General features: G+C 41.2%; 1 protein-coding gene across 1 annotated transcript in view; it reads right to left on the bottom strand.

The window, feature by feature from the left end:
• The window catches only part of TEK (TEK receptor tyrosine kinase), a 104,585-nt gene that overhangs the window by 77,908 nt on the left and 1,804 nt on the right, over positions 1 to 24,873 (bottom strand). The gene's annotated exons all lie outside the window — the stretch shown is intronic.

The following is a 24,873-nucleotide window of genomic DNA, read 5'->3' as shown; positions in this document are numbered from 1 at the left end:
CGGGTACAAAAACAAGCACACAGATCAATGGAACAGAATTGAAAGCCCAGAAATAAAACCACACATCTATAGACAGCTAACCTTCAACAAATGAACCAAGACCATACAATGGAGAAAGGAAAGTCTCTTCAATAAATGGTGTTGGGAAAACTGGACAGCCACATGCAAAAGAATGAAAGTAGACCATTATCTTTCACCATACACAAAAATTAACTCAAAATGGATCAAAGACTTGAAGGTAAGACAAGAAACCATAAAACTTTGAAGAAAATATAGGTAGTACACTCTTTGACATTGGTCTCTAGAAGGATCTCTTCAAGTACCATGTGTACTCAGGCAAGGGAAACAAAAGAAAAAAATAAACAAGTGGGACTTCATCAGACTAAAGAGCTTCTGCAAGGCAAAGGAAACTAGGAACAAAATGAAAAGACAACCCACTACCTGGGAGAAAAGATTTGCAAATCATATATGCGACAAAGGGTTAATCTCAAAAATATACAAAGAATTCACACAACTGAAATACAAAAAACAAACACCCGAATCTAAAAATGGGCAGAGAATATGAATAGATATTTTTTCCAGAGAAGATATACAGATGGCCAATAGGCACATGAAAAGATGTTCAACATCACTAATCATCAGCAAAATGCAAATCAAAACTACACTAAGATATCACCTTACAACCGTTATAATAACTATAATCACCAAGGCAAAAAATAACAAATGGTGGAGAGGATGTGGAGTAAAGGGAACCCTCATACACTGCTGGTGGAAATGCAGACTGGTGTCGTCACTATGGAATACAGTATAGAGATTTCTCAAGAAATTAAAAATAGAAACACCATATGACCCAGCTATTCCACTACTGGGTATTTATCCAAAGAACTTGAAATCAACATTCAAAGAGACTTATGCAACCCTATGTTCACTGCAGCATTATTCACAATAGCCAAGACATGGAAGCAACCCAAGAGCCCATTGACTGATGAATGGATAAAGATGTGGTATATATACACAATGTAATACTACTCCCCCATAAAAAAGATAGAAATCATCCCATTCACAACAACATGATGGACCTTGAGGGTATTACATCAAGCAAAATAAGCCAGACAGAGAAAGACAAACACTGTATGATTTCACTCATATGTGGAAGATTAACACACGGACAAAGAAAACAGTTCAGTTCAGTTCAGTTCAGTTCAGAGGAGAAGTGGGTCGGGGAGTGGGCATAACGAGTAAAGGGGCACATTTATATGTGACTGACAAATAATAATGCACACTTGAAATTTCACAATGTTATAAACTATTATGATCTCAATAAAACAAAAGAAAAAAGACTGCCAATCAACCTATTGTCAGCATCTAGTAACCACAAAGGCCAACAGAACTGGACTGAACAATATATTTCTTTTCATTATTAAAATATTTTTCATGTCAAAAATTCCTCTTAAAATTGAAAATATGTACCATAAAAAGTAACTTGGATTTCAAATTCCATATTAAGTAAGCAAAGATTTAGAAGGGATACAAAAGGGTGGGAGAAACTTAAAATGTGCTGAGTCCCTCACTGATACAGATGTCCAAAATATGGTTTCAGTAATTATTATTATAACTAGAGAAGTATAGGTCAAAGAGCATTTTTGAAAAACTTAAGGGTAACCACTAATATCCATCTGCGTGTTGCTGTGATGCTGAAAGCTACGCCACCGGGATTTCAAATACCAGCAGAGTCACCCACAGTGGACAGGTTTCAGCGGAGCTTCCAGATTAAGACAGACTAGGAGGAAGGAGCTGGCCACCACTTTTGAAAAAATTGGCCATGAAAACCCCATAAACAGCAGTGGAGTATCGTGTGATATGGTGCTGGAAGGTGAGAAGATGGTGCAAAAAGACTGGGCAGGGTTCTGCTCTGCTGTCCACAAGGTCACTAGGAATCAGAATCAACGTTATGACACTAACAACCACTGCCACTAATAAAATAAAAAACAAGATGTATACATCAAAAATGACTGGAGAAGATTAATGTAAACAAAATGTAAGTCAAATAAGCAAAAGACAGAAAAAAAACCTAAAAGGAAATAGCAGGGAAGTATAAAAAAACAAAGCATAAAACAGTATGTTAGACATTAAGATTAAACATATTATTTGTGATTTAAAGATAAGTGTTTAAAGTCACCTATAGAAAGAAAAATACTCTCAGAAAAAAATTAAATCTCCAAGATGATGCTTATAGGAGACTCACTTAATATCACAAAATCTTAAAAACAAAGAGATGGGCAAAGAATCCATCGAGAAATGAAAAGAAAAAAGAATGAAGGAAAAAAGAACACAAAAGTAATAATATTAGTTTCAGTCAAAGTGGAATTCAGGATAGAAGGCATGAAATCAAACAAAGGCTATTATATTATGTTGATAGAAATGGAATGATATGAATGAAAGCATAGTGGTTGTGCACTGTTGTGCTCCAAATCATATCAAATCAAATACACAAAGAAAAAACAGGTAAAAACAAAAAGAACGAGAGGAAATTACCATAGTTTTAGAAGCTAGCATCACATCTCTCCCAAATTTTGACTGATGAAGTAGATTAAAAATCAAACATACAAATTAATAATTATTATAAATAAGTATATATATGTATGTAAATGTATCTTTCAGGCATCTATAACCCTGTACCTTAAAACAAGGCATCCCACTTCTTTTTTTCCCCAATCATCCACGTAGGTTTTACCAAAATTGAGTACACCCAATGGATCAACACATTTAATAGGAGTCAGAATTCAATAGATCAGTGCCTAAAGAAAAATTGTAGATGACAAAACTCCCCTCGACAATCCTTTAAAGCAGCCATAAAGGATAATATGCAACTATATCATTTATCCACAAATGTAACAGCCGGCTTTTCCTCCGGCACTGGAACAGATCACCATGGCTTTGGGTGAGAACCAGAATAAGTAGTTGGCTGGTGTTCAGGAACCAGGCAGCACAAAAAGTATGTACCTCCGAACATTAGTGGTCACAACTGGAGCGTGAGAGGCCACAGAACCAAGCTCAGACTGGGGCACTTGTCCATGAAGTGGAAAAGCAAGCAAAACAACCTGCACTATTTTATATTTGTATATCTTTTAGACCAAGCATATACAGGTGAATTTGCCTGACTTGAATAAGTTTGCTTCGACTCAGAGGTTGTATTCAAAATATTAACAACCTGGGCCAAACAAATAATAATGGACACTGATCTGAGTACCACAGAAGGTTCTGCAAGACCTTGATAGGCCAGGCATTAACCCTTTAGTTATCGAATTGTTGGGCAGTCTGGAAGTCCTAAGGGAGGGACCCAGCCAGCCAAGGTGGCAGGACAAGGGGAGCTTAGGAGAGCCCAGGAGCAGTAATAGACCAAACGGTACAGAATTATTTCACTCTTTTAACCATGAGCACAGATGAACCAGTACAAAACAGCGGAACATCAGCCCTGCTGTAATTCATGCTATCCTACACACACACACACACTCGGCACACAATGCAGTCCAATGAAGGGAAATCGCCCAGGCAGTATTCCCAAACCACAAGAAAACAATCCCACACCACAACGCAATAAATCAAGTTTAACAATACATCATCAAACAAAAAAAAGAAAACCAAATCCTTAAAAATCATAAAGCAGTCTTCCAAACGATTATTAATTCTCAGAAACCATCATAACTAAAATGACAAGATTTCTAGAAAATAAAAGATAAGAATCCTACTTTCCAAACTGCTACAACGAGTCGAAAACTGCTTTCAAAGACAAATTTACAGCCTCAACTACTTTGCTTATTAATGAACATTTAAAAAAACCAAGAACTCTACTCAGGAAACATGTAAAAGAGTAAATAAGACTTAAGAAAGGAAGGGAGAAAGAAAAAATAGAACTAAATAAGGATATTAATAAACTTAAAAATAGAAAAATGAGAATTCCAAGAGCTGGTTCTTGGCGCAAGTAGAATTCACATGAGCAAGCCTTGAAATCTAAAATTAAGAGTGAAACAAGAGGTAAAAGAGCTCCTGTGAAAAGCTGCTTTAAATCATAAAAAATCCCATGTTTAATTCTCAGCTAATAAATTTGAAAATATGTATGAAATGACGTTATTAGGAAATATAAATTCCTAAAGTTAAATTTTAAAAGTACAAAGCCTGAATTATCCCATCAAAAATTCACAGGGCCAGCTGATTTTGCTGATGAGTTTATGTATTACACAAACATTTTTTAAAAGATAGAAACCTACCAATTCTTTTAAGGTAGTATAATCCTATTATCTAACCTAAAATAAATAGCTGAAAAAGGAAAACTACTCCTTATCTCACTTATGAAAAAGCAAATTTCCCAAATAAAATATTAGCAAATCAGTTCAGCAGTTTATTAAATGATTCATCTTCTATAAATACTTCTACAGATCATCAGAAGGCAAGAATGGTTTGTATATCACAATTGTATTAATATATCACTTAATACTTATTAGCCCAACATGAAATGTGTAGGACCTATATGAATATATCTATGAAATTTTACCAAAAGATTTAAAGACATGGAGAGATGTTCTGTGTTCTTAAATGAAAACGTAAAGTGTTGGACATTAATTAATTTCCTAAACTAATTCATAAATTTAACATCATCTCAATGGGTGGCACAAAAGTAAGGGGAGAAGAAAAGAGAAAGGCCAAGCAAAATGATGGGTAGCTGAAGGACTTTAAGAAACAGGCACGTCTAATACTCCACTGCCACAATATCAACCCATCTTTGTCTCAACTCATCAGTTAAAGGCATTATACTCACAAATGCATTATCTGTCTGTGGGTCTCTTTGTTCATGACTGCGTCTATGTGTGTGTCTGGCTGTGTGTAGAGGAATTGTTGCCATTCTTAGTTTTAATCGAAGTGAAAGGCTGAGAAGCACGTCTTGGTTGACACGAGGTTAAACAGAGACTGCACGGGCACGAGTGAGCAAGGGAGTGCACGAATTAAATTAGATCAAAACTGGAGCCAGCTCAGTGGAGGAGGTGACCCTGAGAAGGCAACTGCCCTGGGAATTCACGGGGGAAACCTGGCAGAGGGCATTTGAATCCCACAGCGAGAGAGATAAAATTCAGTCTTATCTGGGAAATGTTCACAGTGGTTATCTCTGGATGGTGCTATTGTACACACAGAATAAAAAGATAAACATTTTAAAAATTGAATTCTTTGGAAGAAAAGCAAGCAGCTTGTGCTCTGCACGCCAAGCCTTGGACCTACAGTTGCGCCTTTCGTCGTGACGTGTCTAAACGGTCTTCCTCACCTCCAGCTGCCTTGCGGGGCGCTACGCCTGTCGCAGAACAGATCACATCGCAGTGGAGGGCCAGGAAGCTTAGCCTGGCTGAGCAGCTGAGCCATGCGGTATGTGGTCAGAGCCTGGGGAGTCAACCATCCTAGGTTTGATTCCCAGATGGGCCACGTATTACTTACGTAACACAGGACCATACACAAGGTACTTAGCCTCCTGTGCTTCAGATCAGTCATTTGTAAAATGGAGATGATGATGCTAACCTCTAAGCATTTTGCTGAGGATGGATGAATGTATAAATCTAGGCACATGTGAAAATACCTTTTGTAAATTCTATGAATGATGCGTTAAGAGTGTGTGACAAATAGTGGAATATTCAATAAACGGTAATGATGATGATGGTGACGATGATTTATGATTCCTTGAAGTTGTGAGAGCCATGAAGAGAAAACGGGGTTTGCTCCCTTGCAAAATAGTCACAAAGACCTTCCCAAGGTGTGATCCTGCCTGCAGAGCCCATCACAGGGAAAAGTTAACATTTGCAGTAGCATTTTTATCTTCCATCCTGAGAAAATGAGGTCCAGAGAGCGAGCTAATTATCCAGCACAATAATGGTGCAATAAGACAAGGATCCTTTATAAAATGTATTTTACACCCCTTTTGTTCCTTTTTCCCTTGTAGTAACAGCCCAGAGAAGAAATACAAACAAAGGCAAGAAATGAGCTCAGTTAGCATATATGTTTCCGAAAACTGAGAACCATCTTCCTTGCAAGTCCTGGCGTCCTGGGCTGCATTGCTAAAGCTCTCCTTCTCTTAATCTGTTAGATCTTCACATGGACTTGACTTCTAGTAGGGACCATGAAGTTTTAATTTGTGGTTTCTTTAATGATGAAATCTGACTCCATGTAAGGATGCTACACATTTCTGGTCTAAGGTCACCACTGGAAAACAAGATTTACCATGTGTTCTAGGAACTAAAGTCCCAAATCCCTGGATTCAGAATTCTAAAATATGACTAATCAGCCAGAGTCCTAAGTTTCAAATAGAATTGTTGCTACTTCTAATTTGGGCTCCTCATGGAGTTAAACACTAGGTTAAATTGGCTTTAGTTCTGAGATTATATAATGTAGAACATATTCAAAGAAAGCCAACATTTTGCTCTATTGTGTGTGCTTGATATTAAAACTTGATGGCTGAGGTCTGTGCGGCTGATTTCAAATTTTAATGTTTGAAAGGGAGCAATACTCATATGTCAGCGTAGAAGGAAATAGCTGCCCACATTCAGTAGATTCCCCAAGCTCCTACAGAACTTCAGGTTTTAGGCAGTCAAACCTGCCTAAAGTCAATGAGATGATGGTAACTCTCTAATTTAAGTATACACAATATTAACATGAATACAGCAACAGTTCATTCACCCAAAACTCTGCTTTCTCGCAAATAAGCTTCACCTTGACACTGACAAAAATCAGTGTTAGTAAGTTCATGACTTAAAATGCATCCTCTTTACTTCTAGAAGAGTCTCTCAAACCTTCTACCAACATCTTGCCAGCCTTGATATACAGACATGATTATCAAGATTATCTGGTTTCCAATCTACAGCAAATAGAAGAAATAAATCAGCTTTCCATGCCTCATATTTCAGTTTCAAAACCTGTACTTCTAACCACTATTGGCTCAGCCAATCATTCCTCATACAGAATATCCATCTATCGTTCCCAGCTCCAGGTGGTCTTTGCCAGAGCAAATCCTAACCTTATGTCAGCAGTTTCCCAACGTGCTTTTGTTTAAGCAAAGCCATCCTTTTACTAAATGAAATATTATATGGACTATATTAACTAAATAAAAGTATAGCTGCTCTGGTTGAAGTTGGGGTGAAGCAGGGGTACAGGGCCCAGAGACCGACAGGCATAGACCTCAACCTCCCTCTCACCAGCTGGGGCAGCCACACAAACGCTTCCTGGGAAGCCCCAGAGCTCTAAAAAGCAAATAAGAAAGCCAGTGGCCTACTGTCTGATGGGAGATTTGTAGAAAGATCAGACATGCCCTGGTAATTAGTTTGAATACAAATATGAAAGGGCAGCAATAAGCTCAGGACACGAGCCCCCAGGTTTGAACATGTCATCTGGCCACTGTAATGACAAGTCTTCCCTAGTGGAAGATTGTGGAGGGCAGTGGTGGCCTGCAGTCCTCACCTTACTCAGACTCAGCTCACTGTGGTCTCTAGGGTTCATAAGAAAGACAGCGAAGTGAAGAGCGAAAGAGACAGAGCCAGAAGTACATGACATTTTGAAATATGCCCTCTGACATGAGGCATTCTTGGATATTCCCAACTATTTCATGACCCTAAAAACAAGCCATGACTCTTTCCTTTATTACCAAATAATGTGTATATGACATTCCCACCCCATTTCTGATATTTACCCTCATTCCTCACACTTCCCCGAATCCTCACTCCGTCCCTGAGGGTTAAGTCCAAGTGATGGGAGAGGTCCAGGGATAAGAGGAAAGTATGTGTTTCAGGCATTACTTGATTATAATATGGAAGCACCAGCAGACCTGGATATTAGCTCTGTGACTTCACTTTCCATGGGGTCCCTTCTGGTTTGTGGCCATTGATCCCGTGGTTGAGACCTTTATTTTTCTCTCTCAGCTCCCATCATAAAAGAGAGCGTGCACAACTGGTTTTATGTTTAAAGACTATAATTAACAGATGTTTAAACCAAACAACCAAAACCTGTCTCTCCGTCTCTGTCTTTCTGTCTCTCTGTCTCTGTCCCTCTGTCTGTCTCTCTGTCTCTGTCCCTCTGTCTCTCTCTCTCTCTATATATATGTGAACATATATATGTTATATGTCTTATATCATTGAGGAGCATGTCTAGTTAACTCTGGTGGCTGGATGTTTTTTAATGTTTTTCTGTGTATCCAAATTTTCCTACATGAACATGAATTATTTTTATACTCAGAAAAATATACATTTTAATGAAGCTAAGCACACAAATGCCATAATTTGAAGAAACTACCCAGAGTTTCAATTTGTATAGTAGTTTTTACTCCTAAACTTTAAAAATCAACTGAATATTGTGAAAAACATTTCTCACTATCTTTCCTGGTCTTATTTCAACAGGCCATCTGAGCGTGCCAATAAGGAGATGTCCAAGGAAGAGATGTCTCTGGATTCTCTTTTTTTCTGCAGTAACACTGCATTAATTAATATCTTGACAGTCATAAACATGTACTCAAAATAGACAGTAGTCCCGATAAATGTGGGTCATTTTATATTTATTTTTATCCTGTTAGGTGACAACAACTTAAGAATTAACAAAACCATCAAAGAGTATCTCTAAAACTAAAAAATAATATACTTAATGGTCTTTTTAGAGCATTCAGAATATAAATTATTTAAAAATATATTTTCTTATTATGAAGTCTTTCTTTAAACATCAAATCAGGCCTACCCAAACACAGTGAGAAGTGAGAAATGCTTAGGAAGGAACATTTTTATTCTTGTTAACATTTTGATGTATATCCTTTATTTTTTTCCCCAGAATATATATAGAGAGAAATTGTAGAAACCAACATATATAGTTTTTTCCTAGGTTAAATCCAAATATAATTTCATATCCTGAACTTTTACTTAATCTTATCATAACATTGTAAATCTTATCATAACATTTTGCTTTGCATTGCCAAATTTCTATCTAAATCTACAGTGTACGAGAGTGAACACTTCACCAACACCAGCTGTGTGTTACTGAGTATTCTCATTTGGTTTTTAATCTTTTCCAGTTTGATACAGAAAAATGGCATCTTATTTTTATTTGATTTTAATCTAGAGGGTGAGCTTTTTCACACATGTTAACCATTTGTGTTTCCTCCTTTCATGAATTATTTGTTCCTCTCTTTTTGCATTGTATTAATTTTTTTCTATCAATTTCAATGAGCTTCTTTCACAAAAATGCTTTAATCTCTTATATACCATATTTATTGCAAGCATTTTTCTCATTTTGTTCTTTGCCTTTTAATTTTGCTTATTGTTGGATTAACAGTTTAAATATTTATGTAACTAAGTATATTGATTTTTATTTTTGTGGTTTCTTCCATTGTTTTTAAACTTAAGAAGTCCTTCTCCATATGAAAAGTCAATAAATATTCACTTCCATCTTCTTCTTTTGATGGCTTGATTTTTTACATTTAATCCACTTGAAATTTACTTTGGTGTGTGGTAACAGATGGGTTTTTTAAACAATTCTTTTTTCCAAACAGAAAATTAATTTTCCCAGAACTTTTATTCCTTTTCCCACTGATTTGTGTCCTTTAGAGGATATTAACATTTTATATAAACTCGGGTCTGGTTCTGGCCTGGCTGGGGCCTGGATCAGGGTCTTTTGAAAATGCAGAAACCCTGGATCATGGGTCCGAGATGAGAAAACACTTATTCGGTCAGGGATAACTGGCAGAGGCAATGAGAGGGAGTGGTAACTCATCTGCAAACTTGGACTTATTTATTGCTTATGCCAAAATACGGAGAAAATAGTTTACTGGGTGAATATTTAGATAAGCCCCTTGGAGTGGGAAATGGAGGGTAGAGGAAAAATTCCAAAAGCCATGCCTGAGTAACAGCCCAGGGCTCTTGCTAAGAGTCTAGAGGAGATGGGGGTGGATAATCGGCTGGCTTTGGTTTTGCAGAGTGGTGTACGCAAAGGGTGAAAGCGGAATTGTCTGGAATAGCAGAGGCAGTGGAAGGAAGGGAGGAGCAACGAGGAGGCTGGAGAGGAACTTAGCGGGAGGAACAGAGAGATGTCCGCTTGTGAATTTATTAAGTTTTGCACACTGTACAACACAAACCATCTTCTCCTTTGACCACAAGAAACCCTTTGTTACATTTGTTTGACGTCTCAGAGTGCTGGGTCTTCCTTCTAAAAGGATGTGGGTGGGAAGAGGCCTGCTACGGGGCAGCCAGTCAAAACTAGGCTACATAGTCCAGTGCTGGAGGCAGAAATCCCATCACCCAGCAGCCCCACTCTGGCCAATCTGGCTGCATCTATCCACTTACCTTCATCCTTCTGTGTTTCCATCCCTACTGTCTGCTCTGTCAGAGAAGTCCTTCTGAGTTTCAGAGTCTGAGTTGTCAGTGGAGGCCGATCGCCCCAGACTGAGTCCATTCCTCTCTCTCTGTTGTGCTCGCCCTGTACTACTACAGAAACTTTATTGCTGCCTGAGATGTTAAGTCATTTGTATGAACAGTCTATCCTCATTATTTGTTGATTCCATACCTGGGAATTTGCCTACGATTTATTTATAACCTCAACATTGATAGTCATTGTGCCTTCTCAGTCATTTGCACACACGTCAGAGCAGGGTAAACCCTGAGTCCTCCCTCACACGCAAATGTTCCCAACCGAGGTGAAGCAGCACCGCCCTGTTCAGCTCTCACACTGTAACCAGTGTCCTTTTTGCGATATATTTACTGCCACTTTTTCACATTTTTGTGCTTTTTCTCAGCAGTTTCACCGTTTAAAATGGCTCCCAAGCATAGCGTTGAAGTGCTATCTAATGTTCCTAAGCACAAGAATGCTGGGACAGGCCTTAGGAGAAAATATGTGTGTTAGACAAGCTTTGATCAGGCAGGGGTTATAGTGCTGTTGGACGAATCAGCCACATACATTAAATGATTTGTCTTTAAACAGAAACACACAAAACTGGATTATGTATTGAACAGTTGACAAAAATGTTATGGTTTGCAGGAATCTAACCCTGTTTCGTGGTTTGTAGACCATAACTACTATGAATAATGAGGACCCAATAATATTTATCTGAAACTTACACCCCAACAGCAACTTCCTTAGCAAGGGCTTTATTTTATTCATCTTTATATCTGCTAAGTACCTGGCCCAGTGCCGGGCACAGAATAGAAGCTCAAAGAATATTTATAGAATAGGATGGGCTGGGAAGGAATGAGAGAGGTTGAAATGGGATGGACTGGAATAGAGCAACATTTACACGGATTCTTGGAGACAGGGTGCTCTTAGGGGCAATACTCTAATGGCATAGGGAGACAAGAAATAATAGTGATGGTTAATATTTATTAAGCATTTCTTATGAACCAGCACTTCACTAAGCATGCGATCTGCTTATCTCATGTAACCTTCACAACTTTTTAGTGTGGGTAACCTTACGATCCCCATTCTGTGGGATGGTGAAATGCCTTGTCCAAGGTCACCCAGCCCTCACACTGCTGAATGGGGCTCTAGTCTAGTTTTATTTGCCCCCAGAGTCTGCACTTATAACCCCCAGAATAAGGGTGAAAGGTGGGCTTGGGAGCGGTTATAAGCCATGAGTTCCATCAGAAAGTAAGCTCTACAAGAGGAAAAGAGGCCCTTGAACAGAAGGTAGCCTACGTTACCGGCTCTCCTCAGCCTTACTGGGAAGACACTGATGTAATTAATGGTGATTTTTCTCCCCCTGGCTGGCAACGACACTGCTTTTTGTTGGATTCCAGAAGCAGCTGGCAGAATTCATGTATTACTCATGTTACCATCACACTTTGCTGATGGCTCACGTACTTGAGACTCACTCAGTGGTCAGGGCTCTGTCCAGGCCCTTTCAGAGATTACTACAGGCCTCTGAATGTGGCTGAGCTCCTGCAGCTGCTGTGTGTTTCTGGCTCCAGTTCCACACCTCTTGGCAGATGGTTTGTGTGAAAAGCACTGCTGACTCTGGGTGTGAGATATCCAGGGCAAGGAGGCTGGGACAGCCAGGCAGTGCAAAGCAAGCTGCCAGGGGCCTGGCCGTTAAGTACTTATAAGAGAAAGAAAGGAATTTATAAATGAGTGATTCAGGGGCTCTGCAGAAGGTCACTCCTTTGAGCCCTCCTGCTAGTGGAGGGTGGCTGATGCTGGGCTAATTTGTGAAGTCAACTCTAACCCTCCCATCACCACGCTGGTGGCAAAGACCCCAAATATCCTCCATCATGCATGGATGGTGATGGTTGGGTGGATAAAATTAGTAACCATATTAACATCTGCCTAGTGTTGTCTAAGTCGAAGCATTGTTCTAAGTGGTTTACGTGAACTAACTTATTTAATCCTCCCCCAAGAGGTAAATGCTATCATGATGCTTATTTTACAGACAAAGCCAAGTACTTACACCACAGCACAAAACTAGTAGTGGTTGTAGCAGATCGAATTGTTGGTCTCAACTCTTCAACCTTCCCTGCATCTATACACTCGCTTCAGCCTCATCACGGGCACAGTGTACCTCCCAGCCCTTGGCTGTGGGCATGGCACTTGACTTTGGGATTGACGGTATGCTAGTTCTGAGCCTAGGCCTTAAGAAGCCTCACTCGTTTATTAGTTTCTCCTTAGCCCTCTTGTGTTTCTAACATCACCGTGAGAACAACACACCCTGGGTAATCTGCTGATCCAAGAAGGATGAGATACGTGGGAGCAAAGTCACCAGACAACCCACATCCCTCCAGCAAGAAGCAGAGCTGCCCCAGCTGCTGCAACCTGCCGCAGAACCATCTTCCTGCGTTAAGCATAGATCAGCCACACCTCAAATGACCCAAAGACATGTAGTAATGATAAATGTCATTTTAGCCACTGAGTTGCGGGAGTCATTTGTTACACAGAAATAGCTAACTACTACAATGAGAAAGCTGGAATGCAAGTTCAGGCAGTCTGACTACACAGGACATGCATTAAGCTCTAATCTACCTTGCCTTTCACACTCCCTATTAAAGTGAAGAAGCTTAGTGTCTGCTGAGCTGAGTGAGCTGGAGCAAAGTGCTGAACTCTCTGGGCCTGTGTGGGCAGCTGTCAGACGAGCAGGTTGAATCACATCAGCATTTCACGAAGTGCAGGACATTAGTTCCACATGATACTCAGTTAAAAGGAAGAAAGGACTCTACGCTTCTCTTGGAGTTAGTATTCTCTGGGACCCTTCAGAACACTGGACTAGATAGTCTTTTAAGTCTTTGACAGTTCTAATATTCTGTTATTCTAGAGATCAGTGTGTGGCCCCTCCATGAAAACATCTATCTCCATTACCACATATTTGTGAAACTAAAATAATTCCCTAATTCAGGTCATTTGGGGACCATGTCCAGGGGAAGGGCAGAGTGTCTGTGATGGCAGAGGTCTTTCCCCAGTTCCTTCAAACTTCTGCATATCCTCCTCGCACCCTGAGCCAGTGATGGCAGAGAGGATCTCACCTCTTCTCCTACCAGATCACCCTGCAATCAAGCTTCCAGAAAAGCACATGGAAAGAGGAAGCTGCCAGGACATGGGACATCTCTCAGAGGGAATCTTGGCCTGCCTACTCCACTTCCCTACCTCCCTCTTACTCCTCAACCCTAGCTCTGCCCATCTACTAGAAACGATTTGCATCAGTACCTAATTGCCAAATTCTCCAGTCCCTCTCCTTACCCTGCTCCTGCCTCTGTAATTTTTGGTGTGGTTGAAACTCCCTCCTCCCTTGGCTTGTCTCATTGAATGCTTCAGTTTCCTCTTCCTCTACCCATATCTCCCCTTGATATAGGTGTTCCCAGAACTATCCTGCCATCCTCTTCTTGGGTAATCTCATTCCCTCATAAAGCTTCACCCTACATCCTAACAGCTTCCATAAGTGTCTCTGTCCCTGCCCACTCAGCTGATCTCAAACTAAATTGCCTTCTTCCCAACCCATCTTCCCAGCTTCATCTCCTGCCACCTGCTTCAGTGTAACCTACAGTGTAGCCAACAAGAACCACGGCCCACGTGTTTCTTAAAATTTTTATTCCTCATTTTTCATGCTTTTCCCTCTGCCTAGAATGCCTCAACTTCTCACTTCCACTCCTGATTTTCCACAAAGCATAATTCTACTCATCCTTGTCAAATGTCGCCCTCTTGGTGAAACACCTGTTCTCTTCCAGGATTACTCACTCCAGCTTCCATGCTCCAAACATACATTGTCTGCCTCTATTAGAGCAGAACTTCTCACCCACCAGACTGCAAGCCACTCAAGGTCAGGTCCTTTTCTTAACCATCTTTGTAACTCCCATGCCTAGCAGATTCCCAGGACACAGGAAGGGCTAAGTAAACGTTAGCTTGAATGAAAGAATCTAACTGACCTACCCATTCCTCCACCGGTGGGCATTGCCCACTGGTTTGGTGGCTGATTGCTGGGCCTTTTTGGGGATGCCCAGTATGCCCAAGGGGGAAACAGGTCTTGTTCGTGCTTTATTAACAAATGTCCACTTTCCAGGTTTCTTAGAAGAAGCAAGATTAGAGATGAAGACAGTGTTTTGAGACAGGTTGGTCACCATGAGACTCTCCTTCACTTTGTGCGTGTCACTAGGATAGTATTAATTACATGGCCAAATTACTTTTCTGTTTTTCATTTGTGCATGCACATGTGTGCGTGCGCATGCACACACACATTCACACACACACACAGAGTTCTAAAGAGGATTGGCTAGCTTATTCGATTAGAGCAGTGTCTCCCAAACTGCATTAATTTACACATCCCTTTCATGATTCTTGCTGAGTCTACGTGCTACCTGTACAATTGTTCTATTGACCACTCTCTTTAAATTAACTCAGGTTTTTTTCCTTAGCCTCATATTAAGCTATAATATTCATGAAGTTAAATGATTGATATAATACATATACACACACTTTTGTCTATATATACAGACAAATAAATATTGTAATTAAAAATATTCTTCCAAGCATCACGTAAAATCACCTTTTTGGCCAGGAGTAGTATATATAGCACACTTAGGGAAGAACTAGTTCAGAATATTTAATCCAATGCAAAACCATTTATTAAAGCATTTCTCTGCCAGCCAGGATGCTATGTCCGGTGCTGAGAACATTGAAATGTCAAACACAGTGCATAGCCTAGTGGGCAAAACCAATAAGCAAACTGTTGATTGTAATTTAATGTTCTAAGTCTTATGACAGAGGTAAGCACAAGGCTGCCTGTATCAGACATCTCTTGAGCTCGAATGCATCCTCCCCATCTCGGCTCTGGAAGCAGCTGCTTCTGCCTAGGCCACTTTGGAGCAGGCCTCCACCAGCTTTGAGCAGGTGTAATCTCAAAGTAGCTCCCCCAGGGCCCACGCGAGAATATCTCACTTCCTCCCGTGGGACTTTCTCTGGCACACCAGCGTAGGACACCTGCGGGAATTCACTAGCTGCTTACATCTACATAACCCTTGTGCAAAGGTGGAGGATAGCAATGGATGAATGCCTCCCCTTCTTCCTCGCAGGTGAAGAGTTCTGAGTTTCATTCCATAAGGCTCCTCGGAAGGTCTGGAGCACCAGGCGCCTATTGCAGCAGCCAACATGGTAATGCCTCCTGGCACAGTTCCATTTCCCTAGTCCCTCACTCTTGTTCCCTGAAGTCACTTCCCAAATAATCTACCTGCACATATGCCTTTGCCTCAGGCCATGTTTTTGGTGGAATCCAGGCTAAGGCAGGCCCTAACACATGCAAGGAGGTTAAGGAAGACTTCTTGGAAGAAATGACGCCTGAGATAAACCTTGAAGCATGAATAAGTCAGACGGGTGAAGAAGAGACTGTGAAGAGGCCATTCTTGGTAAAGGCAACAGCAGACACAAAGATGTGGGGGCTTGAAAGTGAAGTTTCAGAAACCACAAAGAGCCTGGTGTAACTGAAATACACTTCCACCATAGCATGAGGGACAGAAAATCGCCAGAGCCTGGGGAAGTGGGCAAAGACTGGCTCCTGAATAGCTGTTGACCACAACTAACTACCATTACTGCCCTGCTCTTTGATGCTGAAGTGGTAGCAATGAAGTAAAACAGGGGGGTGTTTAAATCAACCCCGGAAGATTAGAAAGTGCTTTCAAAAGGTACTGGACGCAAAGAGGAATGGAGACTAAAAGGAGGAGGAATTAGAGGAAAGACGGTGGTGAAATGAGGACAGAGCTATTCACACACACAGACACACAGACACACACACACACACACAAACACTCCAAGATGGGGCCAAAAATCCAATAATGAGCTTGGTCAGAAGTGAGGCATATTCCACCTGGAAGTGACAATTCCACAGTAAATTGTCAAGAACTAGGAATTAGATTTGGGATAAATGAGATGGGGACCCACAGATGACAAATCATCCTAGAGCCTCTGTTTGGTCAAGACCAAAGAAAAGAGGAAATTAGGGGCTGGCAGGAGAAAAGTAGGGAGAAGCATCTTGCCAGCTGGTAGGGCCACAGGAAAGAATTCTCCCACCTGACACTCCAGATTTTTAGCCAAAGCCCAAGAATGCACAGTTCTAAGCTTTGCTCTCCTTGTCCTTGAGACAAGGTATCAAGGTTGAGTTTCCCCAAAGAAAGCGAGGGAGCTCCATCTGGCCTAGAATATGAATTGCCTGCCCTCATGGATGGAGATGTGTTTTGAAAGGACTGATGTAGGTGACTAAGAGTCCCCAGCTTTGTTTATAAGCAAACAACTAAGATCATCTGATTTTTATCAAGTACTCATCATGTACCAACACTGTGCTAAGTACATTTAAGTAGTATCTCTTAAAATCTTCTCCCAAAACCACATGAGTAAGTACTGTTATCAGCCTCATTTTCTAGGAACAAACCTGAGATGACCATGCAACACTAGTTAGAACACAGCACAGCGAAGTGTTTGAAAGAGCTAAGGTTTTGGGTGCAGGTCATTCTCAGTTTACCTCTTGTCTCCAGCACTTCCCATTGAGACAATGTGGTCACTCAGGACCATTCACTTTCAAGAGACAGAAACCAACTCAAAACAGCACAAGCAAATAAAAGTAACTGGTTCCCATAACTGGAAGGGGCAGATGGGTCCCTGACCTAAAACCACTGGACCCAGGGCTCAAATAAAATCAGAGTGCCTGTCTTAGTTCTGTTTTCTCTGTTATTGTTTTCATTCTCTTCTACCAAAGACATGCTTCCATCAAGTGCCCAGGGAAGCTGGTAGCTCCATGTGTACAGTGTCCTCACTGAAAAAAGAGAATATCTTGCTCATAAATGCCCAGAGAAAGAATCTAACTGGCCCTTTTGGGTCATGCATCCTCCAACTGAACGAACTGTTCTAGTCAGATGGACAGTATACTCTGAGATCAGTGATAGTCCCATCAGAATCACATGGAGGGAAAGCATGGCAGCTCTTGAAAATTAGGGATGTTAGACAGTCCAAAATAATGGATATCCACTACATTTTAACCTTGGGCAGGTCACTTAACCTTCGTGAGTCCCAGTTTTGCCATCTATTAAAAAAATGAATAATACCTATTGTGCAAGGTTGTGAGATATTAAAAATCATATTAGGGGCCAGCCCAGTGGCATAGTGGTTAAGTTTGTGCACACCACTTTGGGAGCCCGGGATTCACAGGTTTGGATCCTAGGTGTTCACCTGCACACCACTCATCAGGCCATGCTGTGGTGGCATCCCACAGGCATAATAGAAAAAGGCTGGCACAGGAGTTAGCTGAATGACAGTCTTCCTCAAGCAAAAAGAAGAGGATTGACAATGGACATTACCTCAGGGCCAATCTTCCTCACCAAAAAAATGAAAAAATTAAATACTTGCCAATAGAGGCATTCAATCTGTGGTAGTCATTTTTGTTATTACTGGTACTGTTATTGTTTTGTGGTTGTTTTTGACACAGGGATCGGAATCTGAATCCCATCCCAGATTCCCAGATGTCTAAAGCACTCCTGTCCCCAGGGCGGAGTCACCTTTGGCTCTGCAGCCAGACGCCTTGCACAACTCAGACCCTGTGTGCCAAGGTTAAGCTGGTTCACCGTCTGACGGCCGCAGAGCAGTGAGTGCCTCCCCAGGCCCAGCAATGTCAATACTGCCTTCCTGACTCCGCCTATTGTATCTGGAGGAAAGTGGCTGAGCATTGTCTTCCAGCACTCCCCCCAGGAAGTATGATATCACCCTCTAACAAAAGCGGGAAAGCTGACAGATCTGCTGAGATGGGTGTGACCACCACACACACCTCACTGGTCAAGCCCTAGGCAAGGGGCTGTGACAAGCAGAGAGCAAACAGCAGCCGCCCATGATGCCCCTCAACTGGCTGCCTGATGGGCACCTTTGGCTTGTCTTTCTTACACCCACACCATGTTAGACACGGAACCACCAGGCAGTGGGAATGCACTCCCTCTAATCAACAGATGTGTCGAAGAGTCAAGACTCTGTCCATCCGGCAGATCCACGTTTCCACACCTGCCCCTGCAGCTATGGGAAGGGACAGGGGGAGAAGGATGGTCAGATTCCTGAAGAGACAAAAGGAGGCAGTGGGGGAGGGATGGAGAGGGAAGTAGGCATGGCTCAATCTAAAAAACATTCTGCACGTGTGATGTGAGTTAAGGAATATCTGGCCAGACTGGTGGGAACTGGGTTATCTGTTTCAAATTCCAGCAAGAAGAGAGGCAGCTTTAGACATTCCTCTCCCTGAAGGCTGGGAGTGGTGCCGGCTGATCCTCCCACATCCCTTCCAGCTGTGGTGCAGTAATGCCATCAGTGCAGCTGGCTCTCCGTAAAACAACACACCTGTAGTCTGGTGTCCCCACTCCAGGCCCAGACGCTGTCACTTTGCTGGCCCCATCTTACTGCCCCCTTCGGAAACTCTCTCCTTCCTTAGCTACCACAACACCAATTCTCTAAAATCCCAGGAAAGGAGTCCGGGTTTGCTTCACCTGTTAACTCCCTGACTGCTTCTTCACAGAACCCACGGCTGTCTCCTCTTTCTCTTCCCTTCACTTAAATCTTGGTATGCACCCATGCCTATGGCTTCACTTACCATAAACCATAATTTCTATGTCTCAATTCCATGCTCAATCCTCTTCTTCTGAGCTTCAGACCCAGAGAGTCAAATTTTGCTAAATATCCACCTTTATGTGAAAATTCAAAATCAACATGTACAAAATAATTATTTGCTCCAACCCAGCCCATCTCCAACAAGTCCTGCGGCCATGCTTCCCAGCACACTGAGCGGCACAGCTATTGCCCAAAACAGAACCTTGGAGCAATGCTCATTCTCCCCCCTTCTCTCAACTTCCCACATGCAACCAATCACCACCCGGACAGTTTCACCTCCTATACTCTCAATCGCTCTCTTCATCCCCTTCTTCAATCCGCCACTTCATCGAGTCCTTCCTGCCTGGAGCATTGCGAAGCCAAATTGTTCCAGGCTTACAGTCTCTGCCACGTCAATCCATCCCCTACACTATTATCAGAGTGAATTTTCCAAGGCATAAATCAGATATGATAGAACAAACACCATACAAAATTTCAACAGAATGAGGGACAAGCTACTTAAAATGGCCCACGAGGCCCTTTCCGATCTGACGCCAACGTTAGTCCTCCACCTCCGCCCTGCATTCCAGTCTTCCTTGACTTCCTCCAGCTTGCCCCGCTATTTCACACCCCCTGCTCCCTCAAATGGAAAGCTCTTTTCTCCCTTTTCCCTTTTCATCCTTTTAGTTTTAAAATCATTCAGCTATGAGTAACTCATAACTATAATTGGCCATAATTTTGGTAATATTCATGACTATTTAGGAGTTCTTGCAAAGTGAGGAAAATCTACCCTACAGATTGTTTTCAAATATTATTAATTTTATTCATACTAAGTTTAGCAATTAATGAAGTTGACATTATATGTTTTTAGACATTTAATTATTATGTTTAATTTAGATTTTAACGTTTCATATTTTATTATTGGAGCCAATAAGAATTTTTGTAGCTCTTGAAAAACCAGATTTTGTACATACCCTAATATAGCAGTTATCACAGTATCTTATAATTCATCTGCTATAGTCATCTTTCCTACTAAAATGTGAGTTTAGCAAAGGCAAAAAAGTGACTCAGCCTTTTTTGCATTCCTGGTGTCCAGTACAGTACATAGCACAAAGTAAGTCCTCAATATGTGTTCATTGATTGAAATTAGAGTTGAGTAAATGAATGAATGAATGAATGAATGAATGATAGGCAGGTAACAACTCAATAAATGTGTAGTGAGTAAAAAGTATGCATCTCTTTTGGGTAATATTCAACAATTGTACAATACCTAATATTAGATAAAGGACTGGTTAAACCCACTTTCATGAGTGTATCTTTTACATTTCATACCTAAGGGAAGAAGGGGGTTTTCTTTTGGCCTTATTTACATCAAATATTTAACATAAACCAACCTTTTAAGATATGCGTGAATAGTACCTGCAATGTTTATGAAATTGATTTATTACTATTTTTATTATTATCATTATTATTACTTCAACATGGCTAAAACTCTTTCCACACAATTCCTCTTTCTTTCAGGTCTGCTGTGGCATCTCAATGGCTTCTTACAATGGAATATTAAATTTCATTCAATAAACATTACTGAACATTAAATACATGCACTATGGAGAATAAAAAAGAAATAATATCTCTTGTCAAAATGTTAGAGGCTAATTGAGCTAAATCTATGTGCCCAAAGCTCAAAGACACAGCCTGTGTAGAAGGGAACTCAGAATTAGGGGAATAACATCATGAGCAAGAGCTGGCCTAGGCAAGTTGAGTTGAATTGTGTTTGCAGAGTGGACCTGGACAATGTCATTTCCAAACGGATGGAACAGTGTGAACAAGAGCCAAGAGGAAAGAATGCATAGATTGTGGAGATGGACCTGGTTGAAGTAGAAGGGCCATGAGCAGGGATAAATGGAGAGGTGAGGGGAGGCACTCGTTAGCGGGCCAAGCGGGCTGGCTGGCCAAGTGGTAAGTGACCAGCACAAAATTTGAGGAACTGGATTATGGGGAGGTCTTTTAGAAGGAGACTGCTTCTGTGAGTGGTAAGTGACTCCCCTACGTCCTAGGAAACATTAGACCAGTCTTGAATTAGCCCAGTGGTCCTCACAGCAACACGCCTCTTTTGATTACACCAGCTTCATTTAAGAGAGTTCTTACTGGTGAAGCACTTTACATGCACTATCACACTTGATGCTTATAACAACTCTGGGAAATAGGCATTCTCATCCATAAAAGATGAGAAAACTGCGACAGAGAAATCAAATAACTTGCCCATGGTCATCCAATTCAAGCTTAACCCCAGGTCTGTGACTTCACAATCCACACCCTTCACTTCTTCTCCTGCCTTCTTGATTAGCCCTACCTCGGTCCCACAGAGCAGTGGCTTCAAAAGAGTCATCATAGCACACACACATGTGCTTTTTTTTCTCATAAGGCATGTTGATTGAGTTAAAATTCAGTGTAAATTGACCATGCTAGGGTCCACATTCAGGAAACACACCAGTTTGATTTCGCTGGGCAAAGATCTTTGTGACTTTTCTGAATCCTTATCCACCTGCCAAGTGATCAGTGAGAAGCCACAAAAAGACAGTGAAATGAAAAGGATGTGAAAGGGAGTAACCGTCACACTCCACATCCTCTTTTCACATCCCTAATAGATGATCACCTGACCTTTGCCTGAACTCTCCTCCTGGTGGAGGTGATGGTTCAATTTCTAGAAGGTTCCCATCAGTAAAGCCAAACTGTCTTTGTACAACTCCTTCCATCCCCAGATCCTAGATCTGGCAAAATCGAATGTCAATGAAGGATGTCTTCTATATGGAAACCCTTAAAAACACTGCTCTTCATTTCTTTTCTGCTAGCTAAATATTCCCATATGACATGGTTTCTAAAGCACCTACCTTCCTCTTTGCCTACTCCACTTGCTGCCAAATTTCTCAAGTGTCTTAAGTGTTTAATGGATATGCTTTGAGGGTCAGCCCAGTGGCACAGTGGTTAAGTACGCACGTTCCACTTCTCGGCAGCCCAGGGTTCGCCGGTTCAGATCCTATGTGCGGACATGGCACCTCTTGGCAAAAGCCATGCTGTGGCAGGTGTCCCATGTATAAAGTAGAGGAAGATGGGCATGGCTGTTAGTTCAGGGCATCTTGCTTAGCAAAAAGAGGAGGATTGGCAGTAGTTAACTCAGGGCTAATCTTCCTCAAAATAAAAAAGGTAGTAATGGATATGCTTTGAGCAGTAGTGTGAACTGAAGTGACTGCCATTTCTAACTTGGACCTTATGTTTCTACAAATGCAAACTATTACAACTTATTTTACATTTTCAGCAAGCACAGTATGTGTTGGCTCTCATGAATTTTGTGTATCACCAAAACTCGAGTGTCATTCACTATAACTTGCAACAAACCTAGGTCTCACTTTGAACATACAAAATTCATTTATTGAACCCAAATGCACAACTTGATGTTTACCTATTATGAAGTGGTATTTTTGGGTTTGGTCCCACCCTTCCAGCCTAGAGACATCTACTTAAATCCTGATTCTGTGCTCTAACCAATATGCCATCTACAGGGAATAAGTAAGTGACACAATCACATACATATCTTCTTAGGGGTAGAGCCCCAGTGGACAAATTGATAATGTCTGAAGAATTTGGAGCCCACCCCTCTGAATCCCCCAGAGGACACAGCATGGCCTTCTGAGACGGACTTGGAAGAGTCCTTCCCTCCTGGAGGGATGTCTTAGAAGAATTAGACCTTACAGGAAGCTCTCCAAGGGTAGGGCTGAAAGGGAAATGCTGAGACTTCCCAACAAAGACAATGCTTAGAAGGGAGCATCCGTGAAGAAAGAAAACTCCTCCCTCTGAGAATAATTCCTAGGTGTGTCTCTGATCCCAGCTTCTAGACCTCCACCCTTGATTACTCAGACTTGATACTGGCCTTCCAAGACCAGCTCTAACGGGGAGGTTCCATCTGGGACCACTTCCCTGATCTTATAACCGAATTGCCTCTGCCACTCAAACAAGCTATCCACTCTCTCTGAATCCAGGTTGTTACTTAAAATGTCAAATAAGACAGGAAAGAAGGCATGCTACTAGAGACTTCCCACCAGATCACGGTGATCACATAGGACATACGATGATAAAGCAGAAAGAGCGATTTGTTTCATTTTGTTCTTCTGTACATATGACCCTTTAGAGAAAGAAGCCTGGTTTGGTGAGGATGCGGGAGTAGGGAAAAGCTAGTGTGTTTATTAGAACTTGTTAATAAGCTGAAATTGGCCACAATTCTCAGTTGGATGAGAATGTGCCAGAATCCAGGTGGGTTTAGGGGGAAGGCTTCTGAAAACTACATACCTCCTCCAACTCTCTTATGGGTCAGCATCTGCCACCATGATTGAGACAAATGTGATATATTTTTTCAGTTCTATTTGTTCTGAGAAAAGGAATGAGAACCCACAGGACTAGAGAGATAAACCCATAAGCCATAAGTCCCTTGCCCCACTGCTGTAGTCCACCGGTGGAGTCTGGTGTGAGGAATGGGTCCCTATGCCTGTGGACACGGTCATGCCGGATTCTTGTTATTGCAATTGCCAAGCCTTGGATATTCATGTTCATAGAGGCTTAGACCAGGGATGTAAGGTAGGATTCAACACAACAGACCTGCCCCAGAAACAACCTTGTTAGTGTCACCCTTCCTTTTCAATAGGAGCATGAAGCCCTCTCCTTGGGCCTCTGCCTGCTGAAGTCAGTGCTGTGTTTTCAGGGATCTAAGGTCTAGACACGGAGAAATTATTGTGGCCACAAAACTTTTTTGTTTGATTATATGACAGCTCTTCTGAGCCTATATTGCAAAGTACCATAACATAGTCACTCTGAGGAAAAGAAGTGAATTAAAACTTGCGTGTGTGTTTCTGTGTGTATGTGTTTTATTTAACCTAAAAAGTATCTCAGAGCGACTGTAGACTGTTGGGTTTGCATTACTGCAAGCCCTGGTGTAGAATCAGTTCCAGATTTCACGTCACTGATACATACGTCACACAGAAAAGAACCAAACCCAACATAGAATTGTGATAATTATTTGGTTTAAAGGTACATATTATTGGAGAAATCAACATTTCTACGTTAACATAGACAACTTCTATATAAATATTGAAACCATCTCAGATAATCTTTCACTTTCAGCAATTTGTATTATACATCATTAGTCTTAAAAATATTATTAAATCCTCAATATAATTGGTTGTTGAAAACAAACTGAAGAGCTATAAACAAGTTACTTTACATGAAATTCTCTTAGCTTATTGGATTTAGTTTTTGAATATTTAATAATATTTCAAAGATATGGAAAAATATAAAAATAATATAGCAGATATTTATGTATATTTGGCTCAAATTCTAATAATATAATAGAGCCGGCACCATTAAGTTCAGTAAAGTTTCCCAAGTTCACTTCCCATATCAATTCTATTTTCAGTACAATAATTAGAACGCTTTCAAAGTGAAGGGGAGAGATTGATGGCGATCATGGCTGTGGTTTGCGCTTCAGGTTTTGATAACCCTTTCAGCCAGTGTCCCATAGGGTGAATGAACGACAGAAATATGCCACTATCTAGGGAACCTGAGCAACAGACGCGCTAAATCTGAAAACATTCAGGCCAACCGGTCCTTAACTCCACAACAGGTTTCGATACTCTCCTGCGCCCAGGGGTCTCGGTGACTGCCTAAACTTTCGTTTCATTGGGCAATGAAGACTTTATGAATTACCATATGCCAAATATTTTTTAAAAACACAATAAA

Source organism: Equus przewalskii, chromosome 22 (assembly GCF_037783145.1).
Source record: "Equus przewalskii isolate Varuska chromosome 22, EquPr2, whole genome shotgun sequence".
Lineage (NCBI taxonomy): Eukaryota > Metazoa > Chordata > Mammalia > Perissodactyla > Equidae > Equus > Equus przewalskii.
Note: the sequence above shows the minus strand (reverse complement) of the source record. Positions and strands in the feature narration are given on the sequence as shown.